Here is a 26,669-nt window from a genome sequence, read left to right as displayed (position 1 = left end):
ACACAGAGGAGGGAAATAACTTTCCTCGGAGAATTGGGTGAAATAGAAAATAAATACTGAAATAAATACACCATTCCATTGTTATTGCTCTAATAGATTACCAATTGGAATTGTGTCTGCTCCAGAAATATTCCAGAGAATAATGTCTCAGACCCTAGAAGGCATGGAAGAAGTAATATGTTATATGGATGACATACTTGTACATGCCTCCACAAGAGAAGAGCATGGCTGTAGAGTGAGAGCAGTCCTGAACGTTTTATAGAATGCAGGCTTGACATTGAATGAGAAATGCGAATTTGCAAAACCTATGATTAAATTTTTAGGGCATACCGTGCAAGCCACAGGAATGACAGCTGACCCACAGAAAACAAAGGTGATTAGAGAGCTTCCACAACCCAGGAACATCACAGAACTACAGAGATTCCTAGGGATGGTCAACCAAGTAAGCAAGTTCCTAGAAAATTTAACAGAAACCCACGAGCTTCAGGGACAGCTTTGAGACAAGTCAAGAGTATTGCTGGAATATGTTCCAGAAAAATGCTTTTGACAAGATCAAAAATCTTCTAATTTCACCTGAAATGTTATCACACTACGATCCAGAAATGCTGACCATCGTAGTAGTTGATGGATCATCTACAGGTCTAGGTGCAGTTTTATTCGAGGTACAAAGAGATGGTAACCATCGACCAGTTTATTATGTCTCAAGATCACTCACAGAGACAGAGAAGAGATATGCTACATTTGAGAAGGAAGCATTAGCAGCATTTGTGAAGTTTCCTGACTACATGATGTGATTACAGTTTAAAGTTGAAACCAACCACAAGCCATTAGTCATACTTCTAAGCATGAAGGAGATTGCGAACATGTCACCTAGAATTCAACACTTCAGACTGAGACTAATGAGATACGATTCAGTAACTGAGTACATTCAAAGGAAGTACCAGGTGACAGCAGATGCATTATCAAGAATACCAGTTGAAGGAACCAAAATGGAAGATTTGAATTTCATCGAGGAGGTGCAACTATATATATCACTCATTACCAAACATCTGCCAGCTGCTGCAAGGAAGCTGCAGGAGATAGAAGAAGCACAACAACAAGATGATGAATGTGACCAGATAAAGAAAGTACTGTTTGGAAGGATGGCCAGGCTATACTCCTAACAACCCAGTACTATGGCAGAGAAAACACCTCAAAATCACAATCATTGATGACCTCATAGTTCTGAATGAATAGTTGTTCTGAGAACACTTTGGCTTGACATTCTCCAAAAAAAAAGAATCATCAAGGTCATTTAGGGATAGGAACATGTTGAGCAGGAGCTCAGCAATCAGCCTGGTAGCCAGGCATTACTTATTCTATAAAAGAAGTCATTTTGAATTGCCTTACATTTCCATTAAGGCCATGGGAGTGCCCAGGAGTAGATTTATTTGATTTTAAAGGCAAAGAATTTCTTATTGTCATTGATTACTACTCCACATGGATTGAAGTGAATGGATTGCACAGCATCACAGTGTGTCGCGGAAAACGGAGTGAACACTCGGACCCAGGAGGTTTGTCTTGGAAGTCTTTATTAAATCGTGATATCACGGAGAGCCCAGTCACATCCAATGGAGCGATCCAGCACTCTGAGAAGCATTGGGATACACACATAGTTATAGCAAAAGTATGTAACGAGGTTAGGCAGTTTCAATGGCTAGAGATTAGGCAGTTTCAATAGTTGCTTAACCCAATTAATTATAATCAGGGTAAAACAGGATATCTTTGACATGCATACAATGGCTCTTACTTAGTTTACGACCATATCTGACATCTGGTACCCATTAGCCTGGGAAGGTAGCTGATAGCACGACTCGTATATTAGTTTATGTGCAGCCTGCGTGACTGCTCAAGGACACTCTGTAGTAATTTCATTATACATGTTTTTTATTCCTCCACACAGTGGAAGCAGCCATTCAATTACTGAAGAGAATCTACACTACACATGGCGCTGCAGACATTGTGGTGTCAGACAAACGTCCACAATTTGCTAATGAATCATTCCATAATGTTGTGAAGGAATATGGACTCATTCACGTAACCAGCTCATGTTGGTATCCTCAAGTGAATGGAAAAGCTGAGAGAGGTGTCCGAACCATCAACGACTTGATGAAGAAGAACAAAGATCTGAACTTAGCTCTTCTTAGTTATCGTACCTCACCACTACAACATGGGTTCTCACCATCAGAGTTGTTATTGGGAAGGTGACAGAAAGCACAGCTACCAGCTCTGCAACAGAAACAAGAACCAGATATCACCTTGTATGTCAAAAGAGTGTTAAAAAGCATGAGGAGCAACATGGACACAAACAATCTCGTAACTTCAACTTCAGGAACCGAGCACAAGGTTTCTCAGTGCTGCAGCCCAGAGAGGGAGTATGAATAGACCAACAGAAAGATGACATAATAATAGAAAGAGCTCCCCAACTGAAGTCTTACTGGGTTGAGACAGACCAGAGAACTATAAGGAGAAACCACAGTGCCTTAATATCCAGGGAAAGAAAACCGATAGAAATTTGGGCTTACTACTCAGATCCTGATGAAGATAAAGAACAAGAAACAAGACAAAGCACTACAGCCACACAGGAAAAGGACACTCATATCGAACGAAAAGAGAGTTCAGAATGTCCTCGACCTCAGAAAGACATCAGAGCAAGATCAGGGAGACTGGCCAAGGCACCTCAGAGACTAACCCTGTGAAGTTTGAGAATTTTGGGGGAGATGTAAGAGGATGTATATAATTGGGATAAAGACTTAGAGGTGGGGTGGTGTAAAGGGTTAACATCAGAAGCACAGGATGCTGATGTAACTGTGATGTAATGACACATGACTAAGCAACAAAGATGGAGTCCAAAGGTGAAGTCCAACCTCGTGCAGAATTCCTAAGGTGTACATAGAGCTGGAAAAAAGTAATAATAGTTCTTATAAACAGTGTTGATTAGCGTACTCAAGGCAAATAGACAAACCGCAAAAAACCCCACTTTAGACCCCAAAAACACGGTGAAACATTGCCCATTTCTAATTGCCTTTGAGAAGATGGTGGTGAGCTGCCTTCTTGAACCGCTGCAGTCTATGTGGTGTATGTACACCCACAGTGCTGTTAGGGAGGGAGTTGCAGGATTTTGACCCAGTGACAGTGAAGGAACGGTGATATATTTTCAAGTTAGGATGGTGTGTGACTTGTAGGGGTACTTCCAGGTGGTGGTGTTCCCATGCATCTCCTGCCCTTTCCCTTCTAGGTGGTAGTGGTCATGGGTTTAGAAGGTGCTGTCGAAGGAGGCTTGGTGAGTTGCTGCAGTGCATCTTGTACTTGGTACACATACTGCTGCTATTGTGCGTCAGTGGTGGAGGGAGTGAATGTTTGTGGAAGGGGTACCAGTCCAGTGGCTGCTTTGTCCTGGATGGTGTCGAGCTTCTTGGGTGTTATTGGAGCTGCGCTCATCCAGACAAGTGGGGAGTATTCCATCACACTCCTGGCTTGTGCTTTGTAGATGGTGGACCAGCTCTGGGGAGTCAGGAGGTGAGTTACTCACCACAGGATTCTCAGCCTCTGACCTGCTCTTGTAACCATGGTATTTATATGGCTGGTCCAGTTCAGTTTCTGCTCAATGGCAACCCCGAGAATGTTTATAGTGGGGAATTCAGCGATGGTAATGCCATTGAATATCACGGTGAGATAGTTAGATTCTCTTTTGTTGGAGGTGGTCATGCCTGACACTTGTGTGGCAGGAATGTTCCTTGCCACTTGTCAGCCTAAGCCTGGATATTGTCCAGGTCTTGCTGCATGTGGACACGAACTGCTTCAGTTTCTGAGTCATCACGAATCATCAGCAAACATATCCATCCCTGGCCTTATGATGGAGGAAAGGTCATTGATGAAGCAGCTGGGGATGATTGGGCCAAGGACACTATATTGAGATAATCCTGCAGCAATGTCCTGGGACTGAGATGATTAACTTGCTGCTCTTCTAGTGCAAAGAGTTGTCCTCAATCAAGTGTTGCAGGCTTGCACATTCCAAGGTCCAGGGCTAAGTGCTGAGGGATGCACTATAGCTTGGGGCAGGCACTGCAAAGGCGCAATTGGGAAAGGTCTCTGTCTAAGGCCTTTGAGCTATAGGATAGTGAGGGACTAGACACTGTGTATAACCCCCTGACCCAGCTGTAGGGTATTACAATTGTATTGAGGCAGGTCAGAGAGGAACATGCTGTATGGAGGCAAGTTAAACTTTATAGCAATTTCTGTAATTTTCAAGTTGAAATGTTTTGTAATGTACTTTCATAAAATTTATGAATAAAGTATATTTTTGGGGAAAAAATCAGTATTTCAGAACCTAGAGGCCAGTGTCTTCCTTTTGGTTGTCCAAGAATCTTCTGTATAGCACTCAAGTGTAAACCCAAGCTATGCTGAAGACTGATCAGACTCTGTAGCGAAAGGTGAGCTGCCAGTTGATAGAGATAGATGTATCCCTTTTGAAATCTTCTACAAAGACCTTCAGGGGCTGTGAAACATTCTGCTATGCCACAAGTTTCAACCAGTCTGAATTGGAATATTAACATAGCCAAGAATAACAACCAGGGAAACATAGATAGCTCTGGGAATTTCACAATCATTGGGAACGTAGCACAGTTTAGATAAATCTGAACATGACACGACTGGCATAATGAAGAGACAGAAACATTCACTTAACTTACTCTTCTAAGACAACCTTATGAGCAACTGTTCTGTTTTATTTGTACTGAGTTCCTCTTCAGCAGCCTTCTGCTCAGACTGAAGAATTGTTTTCTTTTAATTTTGTACCATTGGAGAGAAATAAATAAGAGGAATAAATAAAAAGCATCCGCTCCCCATGATTTTTTTTAACACTCCAGGTATTTTTTCAAAGATTTAAAGGGTAGGGTAATTAAAAGCCTTCAACAGTATTTCTGGTTACTAGTAACCTCAGATACCCTCTACCACCAACGCAGAGTGGCAGCAGTATGTACTATATACACGATTGGCAATTCACCAAGGCTCCTTTAACAGCACCTTCCAAACCCGCAACCTCTTCCACCTAGATGGACAAGGGCAGCAGATACATGGGAACACCACCACCTGCAAGTTCCCCTCCAAGCCACACACTTTCCTGACTTGGGCCAAAATTTTCGGTTTGTCGGGCGGAGCAGGTGCTGACGCGGGCGGCCGTGGACCCAATCGCCACCCACGATCTGGGCCACGCCGCCATTTTGCGCATGCGGGCCAATAAAGGCCCGCCCAGCGCATTTCCGACTCCCGTGGAGAGCGGGGATGTGAACTTTGTGGCAGGTGTGTACAGACCACCGGATCCAATGGCGACGGAGCAGTCTGTTTAAAAAAAGGCCTGGCAGCCTCCAGCTGCAGGTGGCACCGCAGGGGGTCTGCACAGCAGATCAATGGTGAGGGAAAACCAGAGGAGGGGGGCAGGCTGCAGGGTGTGGCCCAGGAGCAGGACCAATGTGCCCCCCGCTTTTCTGATGACTGCCTTGCTGTCCTGCTTGAGGAGGTGACAGCAGGTCAGGAGGTGCTGTTTCCCCAGGATGAGAGGAGGAGGCCCCCCCCCCCCCGCCCACATGACGAAACGTGCCTGGGAGGAGGTGGCGGAGGTGGTGAGCTCCCGCGACGTGGTGCAGCGCACCTGAGTCCAGTGCCATAAGCGCTTCAACAATTTGTTGCGCTCTGGAAGGGTGAGTACCATGTTGGCATTGGGCATTTAACCCAGCAGGTAGCCTTAGCCTTTGAGGGCCCCTCCCCCCACAAGCCTTACTGTCGTGACTGCATTGAATCATGTTGGGCATTTGTTGCATGCTTGGTGGGCAAGCAGAGGGTGCCCATGCTTACATCAGCCTGAGTGGTTCATGAGGAGTTGAGTTCTCCCCCGCACCATGTGTTGGTCTTAGTAGCACATGACTAGTCTGGGAGTAACCTGCAGGAGATGCAGCTCGGCGCATACTCAGAATTCCAGCACATGTCCTATTCACGGTGATGAGATTGTGGAAGGGGAGCCTCAAGGTCTTGTGGCCAAGAGCCATCTGGTGCCCTCGACGCTGCACCTAGCTGCGCCTCCTTGTTATGGGAGCTAAGACCCGTGTGTTTCTGAAAGTGATGGACGCAGAATGTGTCCAAGGTGGGGGTGGGGGTTGGGAGCAGCCGTACTATATTTTTGTGACTGATCAGCAGTAGCGTGGAGAGAAGGCACTGGAGGCCTGAGATGAGTCGCTGTGTTTAAGGTGTGGCGTGTGCGTGCAGAGTACATGTGCAATTGGCCCCAATGAATGGTCTTCTCTGTTTTGCAGGAGAAAAATGCGCACAATGCTTATGAGAGTTTGCACACTGGAGGTAGCCAGGCCCAGTTGGTGATATTGAGCCGATTTGAGCAGGAGGCCCTGGAGTTGGAAACCCGCCATGCACCCAGGTCCACAGGTGTCGGCGAGGCTGGGGTGGAGCAGTCAGGTATTTGAGGTCCACAGCCACATCCGCTCTGTCTTCCCACCATCCAAAGCACTGGTGATTGTTGGAATCGCTAGTGCAGCAACATTGCTCATTCACAGACTGATAGAGTCAGACGTGTGGGTCATAGGCAAAGGTCCCTCGGCCCTTCGAGATGCGCGTGTCCAGCACCTTCCAAAGTTGCCTTATCCCATTTCCCACCTCTATCCCCATGGCCTTGTGTGCCATGGCATCGCAACTGCACATCCAAATCCTTATTACATGTTAGGAGGGTTTCTGCGTCCACCACCCTTTTAGCCAGTGCGTTCCACATTAGTGTGTGCAAGAGTTCCTCATCACCTCACCTGCCAACCTCATGCCCCTTACCTTAAATCAATGCCACCAGGTTAGTCATCCCTCTGCCAAGGGGAAAAGTTGCAATCTGTCCATCCTACCTATGCCCCTCATAATGTTATGAAGCTCAATAATGTCACCCCTCAATCTCCTGTGCTCCAGGGGAAATATCCCCAGTTTATGCGATGTGACCTCATCATTCCAACTCTCCAGCCCAGCCATCAGCGACCTCTGCACTCTCTCCAATCCAATCACATCCCTCCCATGAAGCGCTGATCACAACTTCTTGCAGAACGATAGCTGTGGCCTAGGCAGCATTTTCTGCACTTGCAACATGACCTCCCTGTTCCTACATTCTATTCCTCGGCTAATAAAGGCAAGTATGGCATTTACCTTCTTAAACACCTTATGTACCTGTCCCGCTACCTTAACAGGCCTGTCGACATGCCCAACAAGGTCCCTCTAATTGTCCTTCCTTTCCACGGTCCTACCATTCCTCGTGTATTCCCGTACCTTGTTTGTCCTGCCCAAGTGCATCACCTCACACTTATCCACAGAACATTCCATTTGGCATTCCTTAGGCCATCTGACCAGCCCGTCTGTATCCGCCTGTAATGTTTGGGCCTCTTCCTGACTATTTGCCACCCCACCAATGTTCGCCTCCATAGGTTCTGGAAGGTTGAGCACATAATGATCCAGGGGGAAAGGGATGAAGTGTGTCACTGTGTGGATGCTAACTGATCCACTGTCCTTGTTGTTATTTTCAGCATCATCAGAGGCTGGTGACCAGACTCCATTACAGATGCCCCCTCTCACACCTGAGGGCCCGGAACTGTCACCTGCGTTACACCATTTATGCCAGGCAGGCACCAGCGCAGATGCTAGCACATCGGTGGGCATTGTAACATCGGCTAGTGTCCCGGGGCACGGTGAAGAGGGCACTTCACAATTGCTGGAGAAGCTGGCAGAGACAGAGAGTGCCAATGCGCCAGCAGCCGGAGGACTGCAGGGGACCAGGCACATGCTGAGTCAGGGCGTGATGATGTGCCTGTGGAGTTGTCCGCGATGCAGCAGCTGCAGGGAATGAGGCCGGGTGTGTGGGAGCATTTGGGAGTGTTGCATGAGACCACGCTTCACTTGGTGTCCGTGGTGGAGTCCACACGGAGCACGAGTGATGCCATGAGCCTCATGTCAGAGCATCATGCTTCCTCCATGGAGAGAGTGGCAACTCTACTGGAGAGGGGCTTCCAGGAGAACAAGCAGCTTCTCCTGGGGATACTCTCGGACCTGCAAGCCCTCACAGTGTCAGTGGCTACAGCTGGTCAGTGCCAATGTGGGAGCTGGTCTGGGCACCAAGTATCCCAGCTCGGTGCTCATCCATCTACAGTGAGCAGGGAGGTCCGAAGCGACCTCACGTCAGTGCAGCAGCTGCCTGTCATCTCTGCGGGCTCCTCTCAGGGCACTCCGGATGAGGGCAGCAGCTCCTCTGCTCCTCTGCCAGTGACCATTGCATCCGTTGAGGCTGTGACAACTGGCGAGATGCCAGCTGTAGACCTGGCAGATCCCTCCCAGGTGGGGCCAGCACAGGCTCCATGGGCCAGAGGACGTCTGCCAAGGTCATCGAGGCTGCCAGGACAGCAGAGTCAGCAGGCTGTCTCACAAGCCACTCCAAGCGATGGGGTGGCACCAAGACGTAGCACCCGGAAACGTAAGCATAAGGCACCTTAGGCACGCCACGGGTTTCTCACTGGTGCTTTTGTGTTGGCCCTATATTAGGGAATTATCATTTTATGCTGTTGTAAACACATTTTGGATTCATTTTGTTGGACCATATGATGGATCAAAATAAAATCCAGATGTGTTACCATGGCTGAGGGTGGCTCCTTTGTTCTGCATTTGTATGTTTTACATACATGTCATGAGTGTTTGAGTGGACATTGAGGTTTATGTCCAAAGCCCTTAGTTGCAGCTGATGACCTGGCAGATGTAGCACTTAAGTGCCATGTATGGATACGATGAAGATCGCACGGGCACCTGAAAATGGGCATCGATTGCCGAGTTAAGGGCCTTAACTAGCCCGTTAATTAATGGCGGGCGCGGGTCGCACTTCATCATGCACCCGCCCAGTGAAATATCACAATGGCGCACGGTGATGTTGGGACGATCGCCTGATGTCACCAGGCGTCATTTTACGTGCTGACGTGCGGCGCCCGCCACCCGCACATCACCCTGAAAATTCTGCCCTTGGAATTATATTGCCATTCCTTCACTGTCGCTGGTTTAAAATCCTGGCGGTCCCTCACCAATACTCCTGTTGGTGCACTGACACCAAATGGATTGCAGCAGTTCAGGAAGAACCACTTTCTTCTCAAGGGCGTTTGGGGATAGGCAATAAATGCTTGTGTAGCCAGCGACACCCACATCCAATGAAGCAATAAAAAATGAAGAGCACAAAATAAGGGACAAGGGTGAGATCAAAGAATTATTGAACCTTGTAGCACACAAGTATGCCATTCGGCCCCTTGTGCCTATGCTGAGTCTTTGAGGAATCTATCCAACTCGTCCCACCCCCCTGCTTTTTAGCCACAGCCCTGTAATTGCTTCTTTTCACTTATTTATCAAATGGTCCTTTGAAAATTCTTATTGAATCTGATTCCATCAGCGTTTCAGGACATTCCAGATCACAGCAAGTCACTGCAAAAATACATGTTTCCTCATGTTGTCTCTGGATCTTGGTCAGTCTCTTATATATGTGTCCTCTAGTTACAGATCCTTCTGCAAATACAGACAATGAATATTTAGCATAACTTTCTTTGCCTTTGTCCTCTCTGCCTTGAATAACAAAGCAAAGAACCCAATGTGCTTACTTCTGCCGAAGGGTCACGAAGACCCGAAACGTTAACTGATTTCTTCGCCACCGATGCTGCCAGACCTGCTGAGTTTTTCCAGGTAATTCTGTTTTTGCTTACTTAGCAGCCTTCTCAACTCCGGCTGCCAGATTTGTGTACACACACCTCCAGGTCTCTCTGTTTCTGCGCCCCATTTAAAATTGTACCAATTAGTTTACATCATCTTGTCCCATTCTTTCTACCAAAAGTATCACCTCAGACTTCTCCGCATTAAGTATTGACCGCTATGTGGCTGTCCATTTCACCAGTCTGCCTATGTCCTCCTTTCCCTGTAGCACCTTCCTATGCAAGCATAGGAGATGCAACACTTGCCCTTTCACCTGTTCCCTTCTCACTGTGGCCCCAAACATCCATTCCAAGTGAAACAGCAATTTACTTGTACTTCCTTCAATTTATTATGCTATGTTCACTGCTCACGATGCAGTCTCCTCCACAATGGGGAGACCAAACACAGACTGGGTGACTGCTTTGCGGGACACCTCTGTTCAGTTCCTGAGCTTCCTGTCGCTTGTCATTTTAATTCTCTACCTTGCTCCCACTCTGATCTTTCTGCCCTTGGTCTGCGCAGTGTTCCAGTGAAGCTCAACGCAAACCCAAGGAACAGCACCTCATCTTTCGACTCAGCACTCTACAGCCTTCTGCACTCAACATTTGAGTTCAACAATTTTAGATCATACTCTATGTCTCCAGCTTGTTCCATGTGTTTTTTGTCTTTTTGCTTTACTGGGCTGGTCATGTCTTGTTTCATTCTTTATCCCTTCATGTTGCACTCAGGTGGTTTTTATGTAGCAATTCATGCCTCATTTGGATACAACCTTTGTTTCTTTACTATATCCATTACCACTCTCTTTGACTGTTGCATCATGAAATCTTTCGTTATTTAATCTTCCCAGCCTCCACCCTATCACAAAGCTTCCCTTTTGTTCTTCCTGCCCCCTCCCTCCTTCCATAGGTTTAAAAAGTCTTACATTTCTATCTTTCTTCAATTCTGGTGAAAGGTCATCGCCACCTGAAATGTTAACTCTGTTTCTCTGCCTGACCTGCTGAGTTTCTCCAGCGTTTTTTGTTCTTATGTCCTGTCACCTGCAAACTTTGAAATTATGCCCTGTATACCCAGGTCACTCATGTATTTCAAGAAGAACAATGATCCTATTACCCACCCTGGGAACACCACTTTGTCTCATGGCCGAGCTATCGATTAAATTTCATTAGGAAAGGTAGAGCACATGTGGATTCAAGTGCTACCTGCCTCTCGGAAATAAAACCCCCAGGGTCTAGGAAATCTCAGAGGTGGGCAGCCACAGCAGGAGGTTCCTCATGGGAGGGAACCAAAAGACTGCAGAACCAACCACTGGCCATTCACTGCACACCCGCTGGGAGCTCCAGGAGTGAGATTACAATGGATGGGTTTTAGAGAAGCTTAACTTCCCATAGGAGGAAATTGCCACATGGCAAAGCAGTCGGAATAAGATAGGGGAGATGGAGAGCTGCTGTAAACTGGAGGGAGACTCAACCCGATGTTAACTGGAGGGAAGCACCCAGCATGAAGTGGGGGTGAGATCTGTCAGTAGTGACTGGCACTAAGAGCCCAGGATGAACTGGGAGAAGGAATGTTAGAATCAAGAGGGGATAACAATCCCGTATGGTAAATGGCTCCACGTGAAACTGGGAGAAAGGACCCAGACTGCATATCACTGAACAACTGATCCCAATGTTAATCAACAACCAGAAGGTCACACTTAGATAGAAAGAGCCTGGGACATGGGGCACTTACGATTTAGAGGTGGTTCTCACCTGTTTATCATGCCCCATGATCCCAACCAACCTCCCAGGCCTTTGATATCATGCAGCATGTCCCAACATCCAGTGTTGGATGAGTGAAAATTCCCTTCAATTAGATATTGGGAAGACCGAAGCCATTGGGTATTAAATTGTATAACATCAAAAAACAGCCTCATGTACGGAAAAGCGGGATGAACCCACACCCATGGATTACAATGCAGGCAGGTGCTAACTGTGTACTGCCTGTTCATTTCAATGATTACAGCATGCAGCCACCATTTCCTGTGCTGTTCATTCACTGCACACATCAGCGGAGGACCCAATACCATGAGTGACTAGAACTGCTTAAAGCCAGCCTGAATCTCTGAAAGGGGAGGTGTATTGTGAGTGTTGGAGGTGCCCAGATCATTCTGAATATTATGCTATGGAAGAACTAACAATGGCTGGCCATGTGAGAGAGTGTACACCAAGATTTTCAGATGCTGCGCTGGAGGACATGGTGAAGATGTCTTGAAACCAGAGGGGGTACCAGAGCACCTGCAATCACATGTCCAGAAGGCTGATTTATGTCATGATATGTATGTACGTATCTATCTATCTATCTATCCATCCATCTTTTCATCTTTGTATCTATCTCTGTCTCTTTCTTTCTTTCTCTCTCTCTCTCTCTCTCCTTCCCTCTCTATCTCAACTTAACTCCATTTGAGAGAGATGTTTTCTCTCCTGCTGCTGGCTTATTCTAAAACTCAAAACTCACAACTGAATAGCTGCTTGAAACAGGACCACACTCAACCAGAGGGGGTGCCAGAGCACCTGCAGTCACATGTCCAGAAGGCTGATTTATGTCATGATATGTATGTACGTATCTATCTATCTATCTATCCATCCATCTTTTCATCTTTGTATCTATCTCTGTCTCTTTCTTTCTTTCTTTCTCTCTCTCTCTCTCTCTCTCTCCTTCCCTCTCTATCTCAACTTAACTCCATTTGAGAGAGATGTTTTCTCTCCTGCTGCTGGCTTATTCTAAAACTCAAAACTCACAACTAAATAGCTGCTTAAAACAGGACCACACTCACAATCAACTCATCATTTAAGTAACTTGATAACCTCTTTTTTTCACTCTATTGTTTATCTCCCAGGCAACCTGGTCACATGAACAGTTACTGGAAGCCAGGTGCTATACCAAAGAATCAGAGCCCATAGAAACCTAGTTCTTAAAGGGACCATCACCCAAGATAAGATATAGGCTCCCCCACCCACCCCCACAAACTCTACGGGCTTCCTTACGCTCCAGTCCCTGCCACCAACATTTTCCCTGGCCATTGATTCCATGCCACTCCATGATGATTCTCTGAGTGTGCTACAGACATTAGTAGCCTTGGTGCCCTTTTTGATGTAAAACTGAGCTTCTGATCCCATATCCTCTCCAGCACCAAAACTGTGTATTTCCATAATATCACCTGTCTCCCCATCCCCACCCATCTGCTGCTGAATCTCTTACCCCTGCTTTAGTTACCTCCAGGCTCAACTATTTCAATGCTCACACCTTGTGTCCTCACTAAATTTCAATTCATCCAAAACTCTGCTGCCAGTCTTCCCACTCACACCAAGTCTCATGATCCCTGTGTTCACTGATCTACATTGGCTCCCAGTCCAGCAATGCCTCAACTTTACAATTCAAATACAGTGCCCCTGGATGTAATGTGCACTTTAAATTCCTCTGGTCATTTATGGGTTGGCTGATTGTGGGAGAACTGCAGTAAACGTAAAGGGGGTAACTGAGTGGAACCTCCAGGCTTACCCTTCCCTGAAAAAGATGCAGCAGAGAGATCATCACTGAACTCCTGTCAAATTGACAGTGCAGGAGTGAGAACAGCCCTGAGGAATTCACCGCCCAGGAGCAACATTTTTCTTTGGGGATAGCTGATATTGAGATACATGGTGTGGCCTTCCTCCAATTTGCTAAGAAACCGTCCAGAGGCTGCACGTCTGTGATGGTCTGTGTAAACAGGGCAAAGACCCAATTTCGACAAACTCACAAACTGTTTTACCATCTCTAGTTTTACCCAGCGACAGCATAAGTTGCAGAATTGCTTGAACTATTGACACCATTTGGAGCATCATCGATAACATTCAACAATGATGTGGAACAGCAGCCATGGCAGCTGTATTCCTTGTCTCAAGGAAATCCTCAGAATCTTATTGGATCGGACAATAAGGAACTCATGTAATCTGATGTGGGAGCACTTCATAATGATTTGCTCATGGGTGACAAAGACCAACCAGAGAACATTTGAATAGGGAGACATAAACCAAGTAGCTGGCTCTAATCATACAGAATCAATCTTTGTATCCCCAAGTGCAGCAACTTTACCCTGATTTATTTTCAGTTTTCAGACACAGAGATATAGGAACTGAATGCAACTTCTGTAAATAGAACAGTTCATTGGTGTGTGTACAGACTAGTAGGATGGTCCACCCTTTTGCCCACCTCTCAACTCACTGCAACAGCATGTATTTTAACAAAGAAGTGTTTTAACCCCCTGACTCTCAAGAACAGACACAAGACAGGTTTTCTCGTAAGTTTAGCAAAAAGAATAATGTTTATTTCTCAACACCCGAATGTAATTGCAACAAACACACAAGAAAAATGAACTAGGAGCAGTAGGCTATTTGGCCCCTCGAGCCTGCTCCACCATTCTATAAGATCAGGGCTGAGCTGATTGTGGCCTCAACTCCACATTCCGCCTACCCCACATGACCTTTGACTCCCTTGTTAGTCAAGAATCTATCTACCTATGCCTTAAAATACCCAATGACCCTGCCTCCACCGCTCTCTGGGGAAGAGAATTCCAAAAATTCACGACCCTCTGAGAGAATAAATTTCTTCTCATCTCAGTCTTCAATGGGAGACTCTTTATTTTCAAACAACATCCCCTAGTTCTAGCCTCTCCCACAAGAGGAAACATCCTTTAAGAATTCACCCTGTCAAGTCCCCTCTGGATCATCTCTCATTCTTCTAAACTCCAGTGGATACAGGCTCAGCCTGTCCAACCTTTCCTCATAAGATAACCCCTTCCTCACCCCAGGTATCAGTCAAGTGAACCTTCTCTGAACTGCTTCTAACGCACCTTCAGAAGGTAATTACAAAAAGGTAGCATGCTCTGAGGTTTCTCAAGAAGTCCAAGAAGTCATTGTTATTTTGTGTCTTTCGAGACAAAAGCTGGAAACATCGCAGACCTGATGATTCTCTTTTGGTTCACTGAGGAAATGAAGATTGGAAGTTTTTGGCAACAAATTCAGGGCGGTTTACTCCTTGCAACAGCAGGTTTCTGGCTTTGCACCAGTTTAGGTGAAGTTAAGCCCCTGTAGTGAAGACCTGGCTTGGTTCTTTGAATCGGTAGGTAAATGGCTAGATCCATCTTTCTGCCTGTTAGCAGATTCTAGGCAGGGTTCTTCCTTTGCTTGCAGGATCTCTCCCCTATATGGCTTCCTTGTCTCCTAGACTGGCTAGCCTGAGGCTGCTCTCACAAATGTCTTAATACATGTTTCTTGTCACAAGCTGGTTTCTGTCAGGTGACCACAGTATCAGTGTTCCCATTGTCCTCACAAATGATTCCTGATGACATGAGCATTGACACACAATGGGGGTTTGAATTTCATCCATTTGTAAGTTGGAATTATTTCATTCCCATTCTGTGGAATTTCATTCTGCAGCCATTAAGTCTGTGAGGTCTTTGTGCATCAGTTTCTGTAGGTATTTGAACAACAGAATCCATTAAATCCACAGGAGCGATATGTTGCATTTTTAATCTCTTCTCAGTGGGATGTTCCAAAAGGTCGTTTACTCAGCTCCTCACCTCATTACAGCCTTGGTTCAAACTTAGACAAAAGGGCTGAACCCACAAGGTGAAGCGAAAGTGACTACCCTTGATATCAAAGTAGCATTTGTCCGAGTGTGGCCTAGCAAAATTGGAGTCAATGGGAATCAGGGGCAAAACTCTGCACTGGTTGGAGTCATACCTAGCACAAAGGAAGATGGTTGTGGTTGTTGGAGGTCAGTCATCTCAGCTCTAGGGCATCACTGTAGGAGTTCCTCAGGATAGTGTCCTCGGCCCAACCACCTTCAGCAATGACCTTCCTTCTATCATAAGGTCAGAAGGGGGGGGTGTTCGCTGATGATTGCACAATGTTCAGCACCATTCGCGACTCCTCAGATACTGAAGCAGTCCATGTCCAAATTCAGCAAGATCTGGACAATATCCAGGCTTGGGCTGACAAGTGACAAGTAACATTCATGCCACACAAGTATCAGGCAATGACCATCTCCAACAAGAGAGAATCTAACCATCACCCCTTGATGTTCAATTGCATTACAGATCAGAGGCTAAGAATCCTGCAACGAGTAACCCACCTCCTGACTCCCCAAAGCCTGTCCACCATCTTCAAGGCACAAGTCAGGAGTGTGATGGAATACTCCCCATTTGCCTGGATGAGTGCAGCTCCAACAACACTCAAGAAGCTTGACACCATCCAGGACAAAGCAGCCCACTTGATTGGACCACATCCACAAACACTCACTCCCTCCACCACCGACGCACAGTAGCAGCAGTGTGTACCATCTACAAGGTGCACTGCAGGAATTCACCAAGGTTCCTTCAACAGCACCTTCCAAACCCACGACCACTACCATCTAGAAGGAAAAGGGCAGCAGATAGATGGGAACACCACCACCTGGAAGTTCCCCTCCAAGCCACTCACCATCCCGACTTGGAAATATATCACCGTTCCTTCACTGTCACTGGGTCAAAATCCTGGAACTCCCTTCCTAACAGCACTGTGGGTGTACCTAGTGTACCTACACCACATGGACTGCAGCGGTTCAAGAAGGCAGCTCACCACCACCTTCTCAAGGGCAGTTATGAATGGGCAATAAATGCTGGCCCAGCCGACGAAGCCCAAAACCCGTGAATGAATTTTTAAAAATGTTTTAAATCCAGTGGTGGATCAGAAGAGGAGCACGGTGAGGAACACATTGAGAGCGTGGAGGCAGACCTCTGGATCCTTCAGTGAGGCAGGGACACCAGGGGCTCCTTGGTCCAATGCTCCTTCAGCTAGGCTGCCAAAGCACTGCTTCCACCTCTTGCCAGGGCTGCCGCCTCCATCCCGGATGTCTGAAATGACCCTTTCCATTGAACCCAAAGTCCACTGTGCCTGTGCAATAAAGTTTAGAGCCACTCACGTCCAGCATGAGATACTGGCACACCCTGCACCTGCAGAACAAGTGAAGCATACTCAGGCCAATAAGACAAAAGCAAAATTTATAGCATATTGTCACTCACATCAAATGAACAGAACAATATCTGGTGTCAATGGTCACACCTGGGAGGGAGTGGCCAGTGCTACAGCTGGCATCTCCCCAGTCATCGCAGCCTCATCAGATGCCATGGTCACTGGCAGAGGGGAGGAGGAGCTGCTGCCGTCATCCAGAGCACCCTGAGAGGAGCCCACAGAGACAACAAGCTGGTCGTGCACCAATGTGAGGTTGCTCTGGATCTCGTTGCTCACCATTGATGGACGGGCACCTAGCTGGGATACTGGCTGCATCATCCATAACCCCCACTGACACTGACCACCTGAGGTCATTGCCTGTGTGAGGGCTTGCAGGTCCAAGCGCAAGCCCGGGAAGCCCTGAATCTGTCCCTGGAGCTGCTTCTCCATGAGAGTCGCCACTCTCTCAATGGAAGAGACTGTGCGTTCGATCATGAGGGTCACCGTCGTGCTCACGCTTCACAGGGACTCCATGACAGAGACCCTCCACGCAGACCCTCAGGAATCTCCACCAGATCCTCCCACACATCATGCTGGACATCCAGCATCTTCTGCCTAATGGACGCCTCCAGAGGCTCATCACTTGGTTCAGCATGGTCCTGGTCTCCAGCAGTCCTCCGACTGCCAGCGCCCTGGGCACTCTGCCTCTGCCTGCTCCTCAAGCAAGTGTGAAGTGCCCTCACCACTGTGCTCTGACATCCTAGCCGACAATCGAATGCCCACTGAGGTGCTGGTATCTGCGCCTGGTTCAGAGAGGCAGTGTAACTCAGGGTCATCTAAAGCCCAGTGATCTTCCGGCATCAGGGGTGGCTCTTTGGGGCCCTGTGTTCGAGTGCGAGCTGGAGAATCGAAGGGAGAACAACAACATGCAATTAGTTTAAGTAATCCCACTGTCACTGTACATGCCAAGTGCCTTGGTGAGACAATGAAGATCTGCATCATGGTGCCATTATCTTTCAATGATCAATGGGGACTCCAGGTTTGAGGCTCCCATTAATGACGAGACTCCACAGGGATGTCGAACAATCCCACATCCTCACCTCTGTGCACTGCACTCTTACCCTCATCAGAAATCTCTGTCTCTCCATGACTGGATGACCGAGCTGGGTGATGGCACTCCAGCTGCAAGGCATCCATTACGTACCTTGTCAAAATTAAGAGGTTTGGGGGGCTTCCACCTGTCCTTGGCCTTTCATTGGTGTTATGGCTCCTCTTCTCCTGAAAGAACAGAGGAGCATTGGTTAGTCCACTCTCTACCTGTAGCGCCATTGCAGCCTGGCCAACCTCACCTGAGGAACACCTCACAGGGCACATCTGAGTCGTGCCCCTCGAGCCGCAAGGCACTCAGTCCAAGCAGCCAGGGCCTATTGCGGCACTGTACACACGTGCACCACACAACATCGTGGCCGCTGACCTCAGCTGCCGCCTCCTCCTAGGCTTTTTTGGTCAGGTACAGTGGCCTCCTCCAGCCATCCCTGGATACGAGAATGTCCCGCCTGACACCAACCTCCTCCATGAGGACCGCCAGGCACTAGTCCAAGAAACGGGAGTCCAAGTGCCCACCTGACTTACCCTCCCGCCTGACATTTGGCCGCTGATGAGGCCATTGTTCCAGTCTCGGACCGACTCTAAACATTCTCCCCTTGCAGCCTTCAGGGAATTGCCTCTGCCAGTTGTAAAATGTCCACCTGGGCGCTAATGGACCAGGCGCCCAACAGGCTCCCACCTCCCGCCCTTGCCCAGCCCTTCCCAACCATTCAGAAGACACGTTTCATGCTGAGCAGACCTTAATTGGCCACCCAGCTTGAAATCACGTTTGCCACACGACCGTGGCTGGGAGCGGATTCCACATCGGCCTCTGCTCCCGCTGACTGGCGTGCACGCCAAGCGTGAAATTCACACCTTGGTCAATATTATCTCTTCAGTTCTAACCAGGTCTCTTTAAGTTCTGGACAGGGCGTCTGCAATCACATTTGATTTCTCAGCAATGTGGGTGTTTTTCAGGTGCTACGGTTGAAGAAACAAACTCCAACGGAATAATCTGGCTTTCTGTGTCTTAAATCTTTCCACAAGGGTTAATGAGCTATGGTCAGTATAGACTGCGGTCTCTCTGTATCCATGTCAGAGATATATCTCAAAGAGTTTTAGAGCCAGTAACAAACCGAGGGTTTCCTTCTCTATTGTAGAGTAGCATTTCTGACACTTGTTTAGTTCATTGGAGAAGTACCTGATTGATCACTCATCTTCAGGAAGAGCAGCTGGAGATGCAGGCCTGTCAGCTGCTACAACCCTCCCAAGCAGAGTGAATAAAAATCAAATTGTGACATCACAGGAAAGAAGCAATTTGATTAAGTTGAGAAGAAGCTAGCTGTTTGGTGAGTAGCTAGTAAGTATTTAAAGCTTATTCTATTCCTAAGGTTTAAAATAGTGTGGGAACCGTACTTTTCTTAAGGCTTATTAAGTAGGGCTAAGTAATATAAAGTTAATAGAAGTAAACAAAGTAAAATGAAAAAACGTAGAAGAAGTAAATTGAAGCCATGACAGGACAGCTCAGTCATGTGGAATGCGTGTCCTGTAATATGTAGTAAGTCATGGATGCTCCCAATGTCCTAGACGGCCACATGTACAGGAAGTTTCACCAGCTGCAGAACCTTGAGCTCTGGGTTTCAGAGCTCGAGCAGTGGCTGGAGTCACTGTGGCGCATCCACGAGGCTGGGGGCTATGTGGATAGCATGTTCAGAGGGGTGGTCACACTGCAGCTGGAGGTAGAAAGGGAATGGGTGACCACCAGGCAGTGCAAGAAGACTAGGCAGGTAGTGCAGGAGTCCCCTGGGGTCCCACTCACAAATCAATTTTCTGTTTTGGAAGCTGGTGAGGGCACTGGCTCCTCAGAGGAGTGCAGTCAGAGCCAGGTTTATGGTACCACAAGCAGCTCAGCTGTATTGGAGGGGAGGAAGAAGAAAGGAAGAGCTATAGTGATAGGGGATTCATTAGCTAGAGGAACAGACAGATGTTTCTGTGGCCATAGACATGACTCCAGGATGGTATCTTGCCACCCTGATGCCAGGGTCAAGGATGTCATGGAGCGGCTGTAGGACATTCTTTTGGGAGACGGTGATCAGCCAGAGGTCGTGGTCCACATTGGTACCAATGACTTGGGTAGGAAAGGGGATGAGGTCCTGAAAGCAGACTTTAGGGAGCTAAGAAGGAGATTGAAAAACAGGACCTCTAAAGCAGTAATCTCAGGATTACTCCCAGTCCTACGTGCAAGTGAGTATAGAAATAGGAGAATTGAGCAATTAAACATGCGGCTGGAAAGCTGGTGTAGGAGAGAGGGCATCAGATTTCTGGGGCATCGGGACTGGTTCTGGAGAAGGTGGGACCTGAATAAGTTGGACAGTCTACACCTGAACAGGACTGGGACGAAAATCCTCGTAGGGAGATTTGCTAGTTCTGTTGGTGTTGGGGAGCGCGGGGTGGGCGGGTGGGATTTAAACTAGATTGGCAGGGGGTGGGAACCTGACGGCAAAATCAGCAGGGAACAGGAGATGGAGAATTAGTGAGTGGCTCTGAAAGACAGAAACACAGGTTAAAGAGTGTACAGCACTGGAATTTGGCAGTGTTAAAAGGCACATATGTAAATGCAAGGAGTATAGCAAATAAAGCAGATGAGCTGAGGGCACAGATAGACACATGGCAGCATGATATCATTGCTATAACAGAAACTTGGCTTAAGGAGGGGCAAAAATGGCAGCACAACATCCCTGGATATGGAGTTTTCTGACAGGATAGGGAGGGGGTTAAAAAAGGTGGGGGTGTAGCATTATTGGTTACAGACTCAATTACAGATGTGAGGAGGGATGATATACTGAATGAGGCATCAAATGAGGCCATATGGGTTGAGCTCAGGAATAAAAAAGGGGCAGCCATACTACTAGGAGTGTACTATAGAGCCCCAAATAGTGGAAGAGAGTTAGAAGAGCAAATATGTAGACAGATTTCTGAGTGCAAAAACAATAGGGCAGTAATTGTTGGGGACTTCAACTACCCTAATATCAACTGGGATATGAACAGTGTGTAGGGCACAGAGGGCACAAAATTATTGAACTGTATTCAAGAGAACTTTTTTAGCCAGCACATAACAAGCCCAATGAGAGGGGGCACAATTCTAGGTTTAGTCTTTGGAAATGAAACTTGGCAAGTGGATGAAGTAGCAGTGGGTGACCATTTTGGAGATAGTGACCATAATACAGTTAGATTTAGCATCATTATGGAAAAGGACAAAGACAGAACAGGAGTAAAAATTCCAAATTGGGGGAAGACAAATGTTACGAAGTTCAGGGGTGAGCTAGCGAGAGTGGACTGGAAACAGCTATTAGAAGAAAAAAGTGTCAAATCAGTGGCAGGTGACATTTCTGAAGGCACGCCTCCGGCACTGACTGGAATGCAATTAAAATACCCCTTTTTCCTGCCTGATAGTCAGTGGCACTTTCCTTAGGCAAGAGGGAGTAAAACCTCGTGAGCTTTCCCTGAATGTTTACTCTGCGGTAATAGGGACCAGTGTTGGACTGGTCACTTTAACTGTTGTGCTAACCACGCCAAAAAAATAAAGAAGGCTTCCACCTCGGCTCCATCAAACTTAGGGATTAAGGAGCAAACTGGATTGCCTCAGACCTTAAGTCTGAGCTAGTGGTGTCTCCAAGGGACACAGAAGGACCCCTGCCCCTCATCTCGAGCTGTTTTAGTTTAATCTCCCTTTCTCCTGTCCTGAAATTCTCTCTTCACTCTGTGCCCTTTCCTGTCTTTCCTCTTTCCCTTTCCTTTCCTCTTTTCTGAAATTCTGATTTACGCTGCTCCAATTTTAATCTCTTGACCACTACCCTATCCGTTTAATGATCCCCAACTTCAATCCATAGACTGTTGGCCACCCCTTTTAAAATTTTGGATTTTATGGCTTTTGGGCAAAATTTTAACCCTACATGCCCCGCTAACTCTTTTAACTGTTCGAGGGTCAGAACTTTTATATCCTCAAAAGTAACTTCCCCTGATTCTCCTAGAAATGCATTGGCGTCACACGTAGTCATTTTTACACTTTAGTAGTGCAGGCTCAAGAAAGCCTTTTTGCTGTTTTTAAAATTGGTTTCAAAGGAATAATTTACTTTGCCCACTCTAACTTGTTTGTTTCGTCTGCGGGAACAATTCTGGCACCAAGTCCCCAATTTGTTACGACCAGTCCCCAGGCAAGATACCCCCAATTTATGATGATCCCAGACAAGGTACCCCAATTTGTTATGCTCCTGGGTGAGGAGGGATGAACTGGCTCCCTTTCTTTATTCAACCCTCTCGGTCGGTCACAACAAGGTTAATTTAAAAAGGATCCCTTCCCTCATGGATACCTTTTCCCAGTCCAAATGTATTTGCATTTTAAAAGAAGCCAATTTAACCAGGCTGTATTGAGTCAAATAAAGAGTGAGTTTATTTGTTACTGAACATGAGAAAAAAATATTAAAAACGCAACACGCATACACACAGATTAGAAATGAGGAATTGAGTCCAAAAATAAAAGTAAAAAAGATATACGAATTAGCCCTTTTGCTTTTCCGTGAGGAGCAGATGATGAAATGTTGCAGCCGTTAACTTGGGTGATTCCGGTAGAGCTGACTTTGGTAGTTGAGCAGTTGGTTTGGAGATTCTTGGTTCTGCAGGTTAGCTGAAAGGAGTTGTCCTGTTTCCTTTTCAACTGTGGCTTTGCTGACTTGTGACTTGCTTCCAGCAAACAGAGAGAGAGGACATTTTACCTGCAAGCGCAGGGATGCCCAGTTGGTGCTCTTCAGCTGTGACTTTCACAACACATGCACGCACGCACGTACCCCAGAACAGAACACCAGATTAGTTCACACAATTAGGGTTGCAGTTGGCTTTTTTAAACTCTTTTCCTTGTGTATCCTTGGAAGGGTAAAAACAAACACATCTTTCGCCCAGATCTGTTTTCTTTTCAACTCCATTCATGTTCACAGTTTGGGATATAACTCAACAGGAAGTGATTTTGGCTGAGAACGGTAAACATTTTCCATTATCTCTGCAGCCACAGAAGATTACAGTTGAGTTTGCATTGTATCTTTTCCTTTGAAGTGCCTCTGTCTGAAGGAGGCCGTGTCACACCTTTTAGGTGCAACATTCCATTCTCTCTGAACTAGTTGGTCAAGTAATTCACATAGGAATTTCCAGCAAGTGGTTACCTTACAGTCTCAGCCAGCATTTGCTGTTTTGCTTTTTTTAAAAAAACACATGTCTTACTTAAAAGCGCAGTATGCCCATAAATAATTCAGGGATAGGATATGTGGTCATGACAATAAGTAACTCTTAATATGAATTTGTCCACTTGTTTCCAGAGGCAGTATCTTTGAGACAAATCAGAGCAAAAGTCGTGATTGAGGTTTTAGTAAAGTTTTTTTAATTAGATATGGATTGCCAAAAGAAATTCAGCCAGTCAAGGGGTCTAATTTCATGTCACATATGTTTCAGTAGATCATGTGTACTTAAGGAATAAAATCCTAATGGGTTTTAGAGACATATCATCAACCCTTAAATATATGATTAAAGCCCAGGTTTGGGATAATTGAATATCATTCTTGTTGTTTAGCAGGTACAAGGGGAGCAAATCAGCAGAGGCATTAGTGGAGTACAGACAGTGCAGGGTGGAGCTTAAGGAGAGCAATTAGGAGAGCAAAGAGGGGATATGAGAAAGCTCTGGCTGTTAAAAGTAGGGAAAACCCCAAGATATTCTAAAAGTATATCAGTGGGAAGAGGATAACCAGGGAAAGAGTAGGGCCCATTAGGGACCAAGGGGGCAATCTATGGGTGGAGCCAAAGGACATCGGTAGAGTGTTGAACAGATACTTCACATCCATCTTCACCCAAGAGAATGAGGATGAAGGTATCAAACTCAGGGAGAGAGACTGTGAGGTTCTTAAGCAAATTCATATAGGAAGTGACAAGGTATTGGAGGTGTTGGCAGGCTTAAAAGTGGACAGATCTCCAGGCCCGGATGATTTGTGTCCCAGGCTGCTGAGGGAGGCAAGGGAGGAGATCGCAGGGGCTCTGACCCAAATTTTTAATTCCTCTCTGGCCACGGGGGAGGTGCCAGAGGACTGGAGAACAGCTAATGTGGTTCCGCTATTTAAGAAGGGTTGTAGAGATAAGCCAGGGAACTATAGACCAGTGAGTCACATGTCAGTGGTGAGGAAACTATTGGAGAAAATTCTGAAGGAGAGAATCTATCTCCACTTGGAGAGGCGAGGTTTGATCAGGGATAATCAGCATGGCTTTGTCAGAGGGAGGTCATGTCTAACAAATTTGATTGAATTTTTTGAGGAGGTGACCAGGTGTGTAAATGAGGGTAATGCAGTTGATGTAGTTTATATGGATTTCAGCAAAGCCTTTGACAAGATCCCACATGGGAGACTTATAAAGAAGGCAAATGCACATGGGATACAAGGTAATTTGATAAGGTGGATTCAAAATTAAATTAGTTGTAGGAGGCAGAGGGTGATGACAGAAGGATGCTTTAGTGACTGGAAGCCAGTGTCCAGTGGCGTACCACAGGGATCTGTGCTGGGTCCCCTATTATTCGTCATTTATATAAACGACATAGATGACTATATGGGGTGTAGGATTAGTAAGTTTGCGGATGACACAAAGATTGGCCGGGTGGTTAACAGTGAGCTTGAGTGTCTTGGGCTACAGGAAGATATAGACGGGATGGTCAAATGGGCAGATAAGTGGCAGATAGAATTTAACCCTGAAAAGTGTGAGGTGATACACTTTGGAAGGAGTAATTTGACAAGGAAATATTCAATGAACGGCATGGCACTAGGAAGTTCTGAGGAACAAAGGGACCTTGGCGTGTGTGTCCATAGATCTCTGAAGGCGGAGGGGCATGTTAGTGGGGTGGTGAAAAAGGCATATGGGACACTTGCCTTTATCAATCGAGGCATAGATTACAAAAGTAGGGAGGTCATGTTGGAGTTGTATGGAACCTTGGTGAGGCCACAGCTGGAGTACTGTGTGCAGTTCTGGTCACCACATTGTAGGAAGGACATGATTGCAATGGAGAGGGTGCAGAGGAGATTCACCAGGGTGTTGCCTGGGATGAAACATTTAAGTTATGAAGAGAGGTTGGATAGACTTGGATTGTTTTTGTTGCAGCAGAGAAGACTTAGGGGCGACCTGATCGAGGTGTACAAGATTATGAGGGGCATGGACTGGGTGGATAGGGAGCAGCTGTTCCCCTTAGTTGAAGGGTCAGTCACGAGGGGACATAACTTCAAGGTGAGGGGCAGGAAGTTTAGAGGGGGTGTGAGGAAAAACGTTTTTACCCAGAGGGTGGTGACAGTCTGGAATGCGCTGCCTGGGAGGGTGGTGGAGGCGGGTTGCCTCACATCCTTTAAAAAGTACCTGGATGAGCACTTGGCACATCATAACATTCAAGGCTATGGGCCAAGTGCTGGTAAATGGGATTAGGTAGGTAGGTCAGGTGTTTCTCACGTGTTGGTGCAGACTTGATGGACCGAAGGGCCTCTTCTGCACTGTGACTCTGTTATTCACTGGGTGATTGATCTTTACACCTAGATCATTTCTCTCATGTCTCTCCTGTGTGACAACCCAGATATGGTATCTGCCAGCACCATTTCTCTTCCTGGCTTGTAATTCAGAGTGAAATTATAACTGTGAAACCTCAAGAGTAACCTCTGTAGTCTTGTTGGTGCTTTACACAGATTCTTCTTGTAGATCTGCTCCAGCGGACAATGATCTCTCTCCACTATGAACTTTCTCCCATTGAGATATGTATGGAATTTCTCACATCCATTCACAGCTGCCAAAAGCTCTCTTGCTATGTTGGTATATCTGGTCTCAACTGATGTTAGAGCTTTGGATGTGAATGCTATTGGTTTTTTCTCTTTGAACCAGGCCATCTCTCAGTCCTTTTGTAGAAGCACCTTCTTGCAGAGTAACAGGTTCCTGTTGTCATATCACAGACTTACTTCCTTGCATGCTATTTCTTTGAGTTTGTTGAAACTCTCTCACGTGACTCTGACCGCTTGTACTCAACATCTTCTTTCATCAGCTCGTGTAAGTTTGCTGTGTGTTCTGATATGTGAGGAATGAAAGAATTAATGTACTGGATCAAACCAAGGAAACATCTTAGCTCTTTTTGTCCCTTGGAGCTTCCATCTCAGAGATGGCTATGATCTTTGCAGGACTCAGCTTGACTCTGTTAGGTGTGTCCACCATTCCAAAGAACTGGCATTCTGTCACCGTCACAATGCATTTGTCTCCGTTTAGCTTGATCCCAGCTTTCCTGGTTCTCTCCATGGATTCATGTAGAGTGTGGTCTTGGTCTTTTCCATCTACGCCATAGATCTGGATATCATCAGCTATGCTGACTGCTTTTAACATCCTCTGTATGTCTCGCCTGCTTTCTGCTGGAACACAACCTGGCTCTCTTTAAGGCCAAAAGGTAGTAACAGGAATTTATACTGGCCAAAGGACATGCTGAATGTTGCCAACAGCAGAGATTCCTTGTCAAGTTTCACACTACAGTAGCCCATTTCTAGCATCATGTTTACTGAAAATGTTTGCCCTGCCAGTGCTGGTGTGATCTCTTGCAGTGTTGGAATGGGGTAGTGATCCCTCTTCATCGTTTAATAAAAATATTTGGGATCCAGGCAAGTTCTCAGCCATCTATTTGACTTCTCTCTCACCACAATGGAATTTACCCAATCTGTAGGCTCTGTGACTCTGACAATCACC

General features: G+C 46.5%; 1 protein-coding gene across 1 annotated transcript in view; it reads right to left on the bottom strand.

The window, feature by feature from the left end:
* LOC144693663 (lactosylceramide 4-alpha-galactosyltransferase-like) overlaps positions 1-4,809 on the bottom strand; it is a 278,016-nt gene extending 273,207 nt beyond the window's left edge. Inside the window, exon 1 of the mRNA XM_078563528.1 lies at positions 4,731-4,809. The gene's annotated coding sequence lies outside the window, so the exon portion shown is untranslated. The remainder of the gene's footprint in view (positions 1-4,730) is intronic.
* Positions 4,810-26,669: the final 21,860 nt, after the last annotated feature.

The sequence above is a fragment of the Cetorhinus maximus genome, chromosome 19, assembly GCF_964194155.1.
Source record: "Cetorhinus maximus chromosome 19, sCetMax3.hap1.1, whole genome shotgun sequence".
NCBI lineage: Eukaryota > Metazoa > Chordata > Chondrichthyes > Lamniformes > Cetorhinidae > Cetorhinus > Cetorhinus maximus.
Note: the sequence above shows the minus strand (reverse complement) of the source record. Positions and strands in the feature narration are given on the sequence as shown.